Source organism: Anomaloglossus baeobatrachus, chromosome 5 (genome assembly GCF_048569485.1).
Source record: "Anomaloglossus baeobatrachus isolate aAnoBae1 chromosome 5, aAnoBae1.hap1, whole genome shotgun sequence".
NCBI lineage: Eukaryota > Metazoa > Chordata > Amphibia > Anura > Aromobatidae > Anomaloglossus > Anomaloglossus baeobatrachus.
The window spans coordinates 354,185,520-354,196,994 of NC_134357.1; positions in this window are offsets into that span (position 1 = coordinate 354,185,520).

The following is an 11,475-nucleotide window of genomic DNA, read 5'->3' on the forward strand; positions in this document are numbered from 1 at the left end:
CGATATGTGGTGATTGCTGCCGTAGCGAACATTATCGCTACGGCAACTTCACACGCACATACCTGGTCGGCGACGTTGCTGTGACCGCCGAACAATATCTCCTTCAAGTGGGAGGTGCGTTCGGCGTCACAGCGACGTCACTAAGTGGCCGGCCAATAGAAGCGGAGGGGCGGAGATGAGCGGGACATAACATCCCGCCCACCTTATTCCTTCCACATTGCTGGTGGAGGCAGGTAAGGAGATGTTTGTCGTTCCTGCGGGGCCACACACAGCAATGTGTGGTGCTGCAGGAACGACAAACAACATCGTACCAGCAGCAGCAGCGATATTATGAAAAGGAGCGACGTGTCACCGATCAACGATTGTTGACGTTTTTGCGATCGGTGACCGTCGCTCCTAGGGTTTACACTCTGCGATGTCGGTAACGGTGCCAGATGTGCGTCGCTAACGACGTGACCCCTGACGATATATCGCTACCGATGTCACAACGTGTAAAGCCCGCCTAAGGGTTCACTCACATCTGCGTATATATAAAAATCGCCCAGATTCTCAGCCAGAAAAGATGCCGAGTGTTAGGCTGGAGTTACACTTGTGTGACTCGCTTGAGGATCACATGGTAATCCTTAGACAGGCCGGTGGCTCTCTTGACAGGAGCGGGTCAGCTGCATAGAAATACGTACACAGTGAGATGCGATCCTCACACGAATCAAACATACTTAGGCAAGTGTCATGCGTTTTTTCCTCAAGTAGCATACGTATGTCAAGTGAGTGCTAAGCAAGTGTGTGTTTTTTCCTAACCTAGCATCCGTATGTCAAGTGAGTGCTAAGCAAGTGTGCGTTTTTTCCTAACCTAGCATCCGTGTGTCAAGTGAGCGCTAGGCAAGTGTGCGTTTTTTCCTCACCTAGCATCTGTATGTGAAGTGAGTGTGATGCCCTGGCCTATCAGGTCGTCACAGGGTATTGTGCAATCTGCCCTTCTGTTCAATATCCACCTCATCCTTGGTTACGGGTCCCTAACCATTGGTGTTGCCAAACCCAGCTAATCAAAATCCTAGGAACACTCTGCACCACACCCACCAGACACACCAGTGGAGGCGCTTGAGTGGAAAAGGGTCACCCACTTGGGGGGTTGGTTAAGGGGAGGTCAGGAGTGTCAGCAGGAGGCCAGTGGAGCATTGGAGGTGAAGGAGAGAAGAGGTCAGGAGCTGGACTCCTTGGAAGTACTAGGTAGCAGACGTTGGTCTGGGCCTGGTAGGAGCTGGACTTCCGGTCACAGGGGATCGTGACAAGGGGCCCGGCATTGTTGTGGAGGACAGCCGGCGGCCTTGTACCATCACTGGGCACGGACCACGGCACGAAAGAGTACGTGGACCCTAGGTCAGAGAATAACTTCAGGCAACCTGACAATTCCTACGACGAGAACGGCGCCTTCAAGATCCACTCTCCACCCGCTCCAAAATTGTGGTACTAGCGCAACGAGAGGGATAGGACTTTCCACAAATACGGTCCAAGAAATCCCAAGCGTGAACCCTGAGAGTAAGCTCCCTCAGTTAGCCATACTGGGGAGCGAGACCCGACTAGTTTCAAGCTAAAGGGACAAACTAGAAGGAAACAAGGTGCCAAGGAAAAGGTCACAGATCAACAGGCAACACCAGCAGAAACTGGACCCAAACGTGCTCCCCCTCAGCGGCAGCGGTGTCAAGAACTTTGGTTTACTAAGTTGTCAGTGTTGGCGTTATTGGACTGAGTATGCAAGTGACCCTTACCTCCCCAACGGCACCTCCCTGTCACCATCACCGAGTCCCGGGGCATTACCCCTACCCGTGGAGGGGTTAAACACCTGGCTGCCCACTCCATCGTCACCGGGTACACCTAGCTGCAGCGGTGGTACTCTACCTTACCACACACCATGGGTGGTGTCACAAACTCTCAATCACACCATCCCCTGTAAATACCCCCCGGGTCCGGACGCCCCTCGAGCCACCGCAGATCTGTATCCAAGCAGCCCGACAAGCTGCTGACACGGGGGAGGCACATGAGTGCTCGGCAAGTTTGTGGGTTTTTTCCTCACGTAGCATCCGTGTGTCAAGTGAGTGCTAGGCAAGTGTGCGTTTTTTTTTCTCAACTAGAAAAAAAATGCACACTCACATAACACTCACATAACATATGGATGCTAGGTGAGGAAAAAAAAACATACTCACCTAGCACTCACTTCACATACGGATGCTAGGTGAGGAAAAAACCCACACTCACATAACACTCACATGACATACAAATGGTAGGTGAGGGGAAAAAGAGCACATTCACATAGCACTCGCATGGCATACGGATGCTAGGAGAGGAAAATAATGCACATTCACCTAGCACTCACATGACATACGGACCCTACGTGAGGAAACAACGCACACTCACAACTCGAATGACATTCAGATGCTAGGTGAGGAAAAAACACACACTCACCCACCACTCGCATGACATACAGATGCTAGGTGAGGAAAAAGACCATAACCCTTGCCTGACACTCGTCAACTTTTCTTGCTGAGAATCTGGGCAATTTATATACGCTGTGAGAGCACCCTTAAGGAAAGGCTACGACACCATCCATAGGCTCCCATGTTAAAAGAAAAAGGTATATTGCGCAATATATATATATATTCTTGTATATCTCTGTAATGAATAGTGTTGTGGACTACACGATTCTGTGCAGCAAAAAAGAGGAATACTAAATTATTCTTGCCTGACCAAGACCAAAAAGACTCTCTTTTAGGCCTCTTTCACACATCCTTGTCTCCGGTATGTGTTTGGTCTTTTCCTCACATACCGGAGACACGGGCACACGTAGACCCATTAAAATCAATGGGTCTGCGCTCATGTGCGTGTTCTGCCAAGGACCGTGTGTACATGTGGAGCATACGTGTGTCCGTGTGCTCCACACGTCAACATGTCCGTTTTTCTCCGGCATCACGGCTGTCACACGGAATGCAAACGGACCACACAGAGGTGTTCCGTGTGACACGTGCCGGAGAAAACACACGTGTCTGAGAAAAAAAACTTTACTCACCTTCTCCAGCCCTCCTGTCTCTGCTGTTGCTGTCACTTGCTTCCGACTGCCGCTCATTATGCTCATTGCATATTCACTTCACTGCGGCCGGAAGCAACAGCGGGGAGTCAGCAGGACTGGAGACCGAAGATCAGCACCACGGACAGCAACGCCAGGGACAGGTGAGTAGAAAGTTCCCGTTCTCCGTGTGTTATCACGGATAACACACGGAGAACACACGTGTGCCATAAACACGGCTCACGCAGGGCAATACGCACCTTTGACACGTCCGTGAAAAACGTGTGTGATTTTCACAAACGTGTGAAAGAGGCCTTATATTCAGTCTAGAAAGTGAGGACGTATGGATACTTTCCTGCATCCAGTCGATACGCAGTATATAAGAACCATAATAGGATGATATCGATCATCTCATCCAGCATTATATGTATTGTATCAGTCTTCCCCACAAGATTGGTTACAATTGTATTCACATATGTTGGTTTTGTGTCATTTTCCGTTGTTATTATTATCATACAATCACCGCCAGTTATTGTTACTGTTTTGTACATCTCTAGCGCTTCTGGCTTTAATTTAGGATCACATTAAATATAAAACATGAAATGTTAATACACCCGCCATCAAATATTGTATTATAATATACTAGAATATTATGGTACATTTATTTAGCAAAGGATTTGCATTTTTTTTTCACTGAAAGGAAAAGAATATAAACAAACTTGTCCAAAATGGTATTTTCCTTCAGCACGTAACAGTTGCTTTTACAATTTGACATGACATGTTACTATGACAACGCCACACACAAAAGAGATGAGGATGGGGGAAGGGATGTGCATAGTATAGGACACAGATATCATGTTTATAGGGAGGCACAACAAGGTGATTATTAGGGTAATTATATGCACCGTTCTTTGCCTTCGGTGCAATTTGTGCTGTTATTACAGCCAGTCAAAATGTATTTTGTCTTCAGCATGTCGTGCAGGCCACATCGCATTAAATCAATAACTAGTGATATAAAGGCGGCTGAGATCAAACTACATTTTACTCTAATTTGTCAGAAGCTCTGTGGAAGTTAAGGGCTGGGTCCACACATTGTTTCATGCCTCCAAACTTTGAAACAGACGAAAGAGGGACACTTAGGCGGGCTTTGCACACTATGACATCGCAGGTGCGATGTCGGTGGGGTCATGTCGAAAGTGACGCACATCCGGCGTCGCTCTCGACATCGTAGTGTGTAAATCCTAGATGATACGATTAACGAGCGCAAAAACGTCGTAATCGAATCATCGGTGTAGCATCAGCGAATTCCATAATTACACTGACGTGACGGTCCGATGTTGTTCCTCGTTCCTGCGGCAGCACACATCGCTGTGTGTGAAGTCGCTGGAGCGAGGAACATCTCCTACCTGCGTCACCGCGGCTCCCGTCGGCAATGCGGAAGGAAGGAGGTGGGAGGGATGTTTACATCCCGCTCATCTCCGCCCCTCCGCTCCAATTGGCCGCCTGCCGTGTGGCGTCGCAGTGACGCCGCACGACCCGCCCCCTTAATAAGGAGGCGGTTCGCCGGCCAGAGCGACGTCGCACGGCAGGTGAGTGCATGTGAAGCTGCCATAGCGATAATATTCGCTACGGCAGCTATCACAATGATATTGCAGCTGCGACGGGGGCGGGGACTATCGCGCTCGGCATCGCAGCATCGGCTTGCGATGTCGCAGTGTGCAAAGTACCTCTTACTGTAGCGCCCAATGCTATGACAATCTCTATTTTATGTTAAACCACTTACCTATCCTCACCCAGTCCTTTACATGCGAGCACACAGAAATATTTCACCTAGGATGGCCTATTAGTGTTCGCAAACATCTTTCATGGCCCCTGTAGTACCCAACATACATTATGATTCCCCACACATAGTATAACCTATTACCGACAGATGACGTACAGTGACGTACAGTTAAGGCAGATGGTGGCTGTGATATTCAATCATCATCTGCCTCTAAGGGCGGCATTGCACGTTGCAACATCGCACGTGCGATGTCGGTGGGGTCAAATCGAAAGTGACGCACATCCAGCGTCACTTTCAATATTGTAGTGTGTAAAGCCTAGATGATACGATTAACGAGCGCAAAAGCGTCGTTATCGTATCATCGGTGCAGGCTCCGACTTTTTCATAATTTCGCTGTCGCGACAGGTACGATGTTGTTCCTCGTTCCTGCGGCAGCACACATCGCTGTGTGTGAAGCCGCAGGAGCGAGGAACATCACCTTACCTGCCTCCCGGCTGCAATGAGAAGGAAGGAGGTGGGCGGGATGTTTACATTCTGCTCATCTCCGCCCCTCCGCTCCTATTGGTCGCCTGCCGTGTAACGTCGCTATGACGCCGCATGACCTGCCCCCTTAGGAAGGAGGCAGGTCGCCGGCCAGAGCGACGGTCGCAGGGCAGGTGAGTGCAGGTGAAGCTGGCGTAGCGATAATGTTCGCTACGCCAGCTATCACAAGATATCGTACCTGCGACGGGGGCGGGGACTATCGCGTGCGACATCGCAGCATCGGCTTGCGATGTCGCAACGTGCAAAGCCCGCCTAACTGTTAAGCTTTTGAATGCCACTGTCAATGTTTGACACCAACAATTACAGTGTGCTGGCATCGAGCCATGTCATTCCATCCAAGCCACCATGACACGAACTTGGTGAGCAGATGGGTTGCTATAATGGTCGAGGGCCTGCTAAAGACCCTCATGTCTATCATGATGGTGCTCCTGTGAACGCCAGCTTCTGGCTTGTGTTCATAGGCTACCATTATTTTTGCTTTATACAGCAATACAGGTTTAAGACTCCCCAGTGAAAAGTGGAAAAAAATGTTTTTAAAAATACAAAACTTCACTTCACTTTTCTCCCATTAAAAATAAAGGAATAACAATAAAAATAATACACATATGTGGTATTGTTACTTCTGTAAAAGCCAGATTTATGAAAATATAAAATTAATTAACCTGATAGGTAAACGCCGTAATGAGGTTATTCTTACCAAATATTGAACATTATAAATAAAAAAAACTATTGTGGAGTTTAGCTTTTTTTGCTATTTCGCTACACTTGGAATTATTTTTCCCACTTTCCAGTACATTGTATGACAAAATTAATTATGTCATTCAACAATACAACTTCTCCCACAAAGCACAAACCCTCATATGGCTATGTTAACAGAAAAATAAAAAATGTTATGGCTCTTGGAAGAAGAAGGGGAGGAAAAAATAAAAATGGAAAATAGCCATTTCAGGAAGGGGATAATGTCCCCAGAGTATATTCTCCCTTACACACAGTATGATACCGCTACAGGTCCATCCCCATAACCCACAGTAAGATGTCCCCACAGTACATAACCCCAGACACAATGTGAGGTCCTCATAGCACATTACCCGCACACAATATAATGCTCCTGTAATGCTCGAGGGGAGAGTAAGGGGTTAGTGGATCCACCAAAGCACCGATCACTGACTAGAAGGAGCGTACCTGAAAGGCTACCAAGTCTTCGCTAAAGCTAGAAGTGGTGGAGATAGGCATACACGCTGATAGGTAGCCAACTTGGGCAGCCCCAAAAGATCACGATACCTCAGCAGTAGGCAACACATGAATGGATACAACAGTCTCATAGGAGCTGCAGCTGGTATCCTAGGTTCGGTCAACATGGATAAACATAGGAGCAGCAGCCAGACTGGATAGTTGCAGCATCAGCGTACACTATCGTAGGAGAGGTCAGTGTGGATAATTGCAGCAGCGACTGGTATTGTAGGTGCGGCAGGTCTGGATGGTTTGCGGCAACAGTTGGTATGGATAATTGCGGCAGCGGACTTGTCATGCACGGGAACATAAATACAAATCAGATATACAACACACAGCAAAGTAACAGTAGTGGCAGCACAAATGGACCTGAGAACTAGCAATCTATAGACCACGTTGCCCAGACACTTCCCTTAAGGGGAGGGTGTGTTAAATATCTGATGCTTCTCAGCGATAAGCAGAGAGGTACTTCCAGGTTAGGGTGTACTTGCCCTTTAAGAAAAGGGATGTGTCCATGTGTGCGCCAAGAGGCAGGTGTGGCGTGTACAGGTTTCGGGATACAGCAGCAGGGACTGAGGATGGAGTAGTGCAGCCAGGAAGGTGAGAGCACTGGCATCCCTGCCGGGAGAGAGGGGCAGGACAGTGCTGGGACGCTGGTAAGTGCATTACAGTACCCCCTTATGCTCCCCTTTTTCCAGGAATCTCTTAAGAAGAAGAGGGGCTCCTATGACCTCTCCTGAGGACCTAACCGCTTCCAGTGCACCAACAAAAAAGTTTTACCTCTAACCCTTACAGTAAGGCTATGACCACATGCGGCAGTTTTGTGTTCTCCACAAAATTGCACCCTGTGATCATATAAACACAGCCTGTGGCCAAAAATGCATCAAAAAAACGCATGCGTTTTTGGTGTGTTTTTCAACCATGCGTTCTTATGCATTTTTTAACACCAATGGGTGAATAATGCAAAAACAATTGACATGCTGCAGTTTTGTTGTCACCACAAAACTGCAGCCAAAAAAAAGCAACATGCACACAGTAAATCTGAAATCTCATAGACTTTGCTAGCTAAGGAAAAGTGTGACGCCCTGGCCTATCAGGTCGTCACAAGGGTGCCGTGCAATCTGCCCTTCTGCATGGTACCTGCTCCTCCTTGGTTACGGGTCCTGACCCTTTGGTGTTGCTAAGAACAGATATACACAAATCCTGAGGAACACTCTGCACCACACCCACCAGACACCCATTGGGCAACCTGAGGAGAATAGGGCCACCCAGATGGGGAGATGGAAGAAGGAGGGCCAGAAGTGTCAGGAGTGAGAGAGAGAGTAGTGGAGAAGTGCCAGTGAGCAGTGACAGGAAAAGTCACGCTGCGGAGCTAAGCTTCTGTAACCGTCCCAGGTGCCAGATGTTGGTCTGGCCTGGAAGGAGCTGGAACCCCAGTCGCAGGGGGCAGACCGGCAGCCTTGTGCTACAACCAGGCATGACGGGGTACGCGGACCCTAGGCTGGGAAGTAGCTTCATGCAGCCCAGTAATTCACCCGACGGGAACGGAATCTTCACGAACCGCTCCCCACCCGCTCCAAAATCGGGGTACTAGCGCAACGGAGAGATAGCACTTCCCAAAAACGTCCAGAAAATCCCAAGCGTGAACCCTGAGAGCAAGCTCACCCTGCTAGCCATGCAGGTGAGCGGGACCCGAGTAGTTCTAGGCAAAAGGGATCCACCAAGTGTAAACACGGTGCCACGGGACAAGGCTTCAGACCAACCAGCAACGCCAAAAGGGCACGGACCGAACGTGTTCAGACTAAGGCTGCAGGGCGTTCAAGACTTGGTTTACCTGGTGTCAGTGTCAGCATCTCTGGACTGTGTGAGTACGTTGTGACCCTTTGCTCACAATGGGTCCCCAGCCTGCCAGCACCGAACCTTGGGACACCTTCGCCTGCTCACAGAGGGGTTAACATCTACAGCTAACATTCCATCGCTCCTGGGCGCTCCCCTCTCTCCTAAACGCAGCAGCGGTGGTATTCCAATTTTTTCCACGACCCGTGGGTGGCGTCACAAACATTATCCAATCCACCCTTTCTATCCCCTTTTATTTTCAAGAGGCCGCGCGACCCCGCCCCACACACAGTATTATGCCTCCACATCCTCGCACGCACAGTATAATGCTCCCATAGCCCCACACAGTTTGATAACCCTACAGTCCCAACCCCACACAGAGTCTGATGGCCCCTACAGATATCCCTACACAGTATGCTTCTCCCAGAAAAAGAATTGTACTTGTATGTCACATCAAAGCTTGCTGCTCCTCTACAGTCCCTGACAGAAGTTATGTCGCTTATCAATGTTATGTAAATAAAAGCTTATAATCTGACTTTAAATTCATCCATTGGTTTCATAAATTACTCTCTTGAAAGCTGAAACCCTCTCAAATTTGGTTTAGGTTAGGAAAATAAACTTGCTGCAAAGCTGAAATATTGATCATTTAGTGAACACAGAAAGGTCAAATTTTGGCAAGGACAAAAGTTTTGTCGCCTTGTCATATAATGCACCCAATCCTAGTTTACTTCCTCACCTGTGCTCACTAAATGATCGGTTAATTAGTGGGTGTGTATAAAAAGAAACCCAGCACCCCAGACCTTCACTTAAACTGCAACTTGACCTCTGACAACATGCCAAAAATCCACCCTGCGACCAAAGCCTTGATAATCAAGAGGCTGAAGAACAAATCCACTGCAGAGGTGTCTGGCACCTTTAATGTGTCTCAGCATCAAGTACAAAAAATTAAAAAAAGATTTGAAGAGACTGGAGATGTTTTTGACAAGCCTAGGTCCGGCAGACCCCGCAAGACAACTGCTCAGGAGGAAAGTTTGATGGTTAGAAAATCTAAAGCCAGACCCTTTTCCACTGCAGCAGAGCTCCAAAAGGCCTGGTCACCTCAAGTCCTTATGTCAACTAGAACAGTTTGTAGGATTCTGTCTCGAAATGGCATCCATGGTCAAATCAGTGCCTAGAAGCCAACACTAAACAAAAGGCAATTAAAAAACCGTGTGGCATTTGCCAAGTCCCACAGCCTGCTAAACAGATGGATGCTGGAAAAGTGGCAGAAGGTGGATTTCTCTGATGAATCTTTAGTTGAATTACACCACAGCCACCGCAAATACTGCAGGAGACCTACTGGAGCCCAAATGGATCCAGAAAGCAGTAAAGTTTGGTGGTGGAAAGATCATGGTCTGGGGTTACATTCAATATGAGAGGGTGTGTGAACATTTGCAAGGTGGAAGGCAATATCAATAGCCTAAAATATCAAGAAGTATTAGCTACCTCTTACATTCCCAATCATAAAAGGGGACAAATTCTGCAGCAGGATGGTGCTCCATCTCATACATCCATCGCTACAAAGTTCCTCCTGGCAAAGAAGATCAAGGTGCTCAAGGACTGGCCAGCCCAGTCAAAAGACATGAACATCATTGAGCATGTTTGGGGTAAGATGAATGAGGAAGCTTGGAAGACAAAACCAAAGAATGTAGATGAACTCTGGGAGGCATGTAAGACTGCATTTTTTTCTATTCCTGATGACTTCATCAATACATTGTATGAATCATTATTGAACCGCATGGATGCAGTCCTTCAAGTTCATGGAAGTCGCACAAAATATTAACTATGGCTCTAATAGCACCACAACTTCATTCACCAATGTTATGCAACATATCTTTGTATTAGAAGTTAATTATTTGTTTGAATTTCACATTGCTTTCTGTGGCCGACAAAACTTTTGTCTTGCCAAAATCTGACCTTTCTGTGTTCAATAAATGATCAATATTTCAGCTTTGCAGCAATTATACTTTCATAACGTAAACCAAATTTGGGAGGATTTCAGCTTTCAAAAGGGTAATTTATGAAACCAATGGATGATTTTAAAGTCAGGTTATAAGCCTTTATTTACATAACATGGATAAGCGACAGAACGTCTGTCAGGGACTGTATTACTAGTCTCTGCTGCAAGTCTAGGTCGTGCCTGTAAACCTTCCACAACTCTCAGGTCATGTAACCTGATTTATTTGGACTTTGCAAAGGTATTTGATACTGTGCCACATAATAGTCTTGTAATGAAGCTCCAAAAGCATAGACTGCTAAAATCTATAAGCATATGGGTAAGGAATTGGTTGAAAGATAGGAAACAGAGTAGTCATAAATGGTATATTCTCTAAATGGGCTATAGTCAGCAGTGGGGTACCGCAGGGATCTGTGCTAGGACTATTTCTTTTTAATCTCTTGTGGATATGATTGAGAACAATGTGTCAGTCTTTGCTGATGACACCATACTATGTAGGATATTAACCCCTTCACCCCCGGCCACTAAAACACCCTAATGACCGGGCCATTTTTTGCAATTCTGACCAGTGTCACTTTGACAGGTTATAACTCTGGAACGCTTCAACGGATCCTGGCGATTCTGACATTGTTTTTTCGTGACATATTGTACTTCATGTCAGTGGTAAATTTAGGCCGATATGTTTTGCGTTTATTTGTGAAAATTTAGGAAATTTGGCGAAAATTTTGAAAATTTCGCAAATTTCAAACTTTGAAAATTTATGCCCATAAATCTGAGAGATATGTCACACAAAATAGTTACTAAATAACATTTCCCACTTGTCTACTTTACATCAGCGCAATTTTCGAAACAAATTTTTTTTCCGTTAGGAAGTTAGAAGGGGTCAAAGGTCATCAGCAAATTCTCATTTTTCCAACAAAATTTACAAAATAATTTTTTTAGGGACCACATTATATTTGAGGTGACTTTGAGAGGCCTAGGTGACAGAAAATACCCAAAAGTGACCCCATTCTAAAAACTACACCCCTC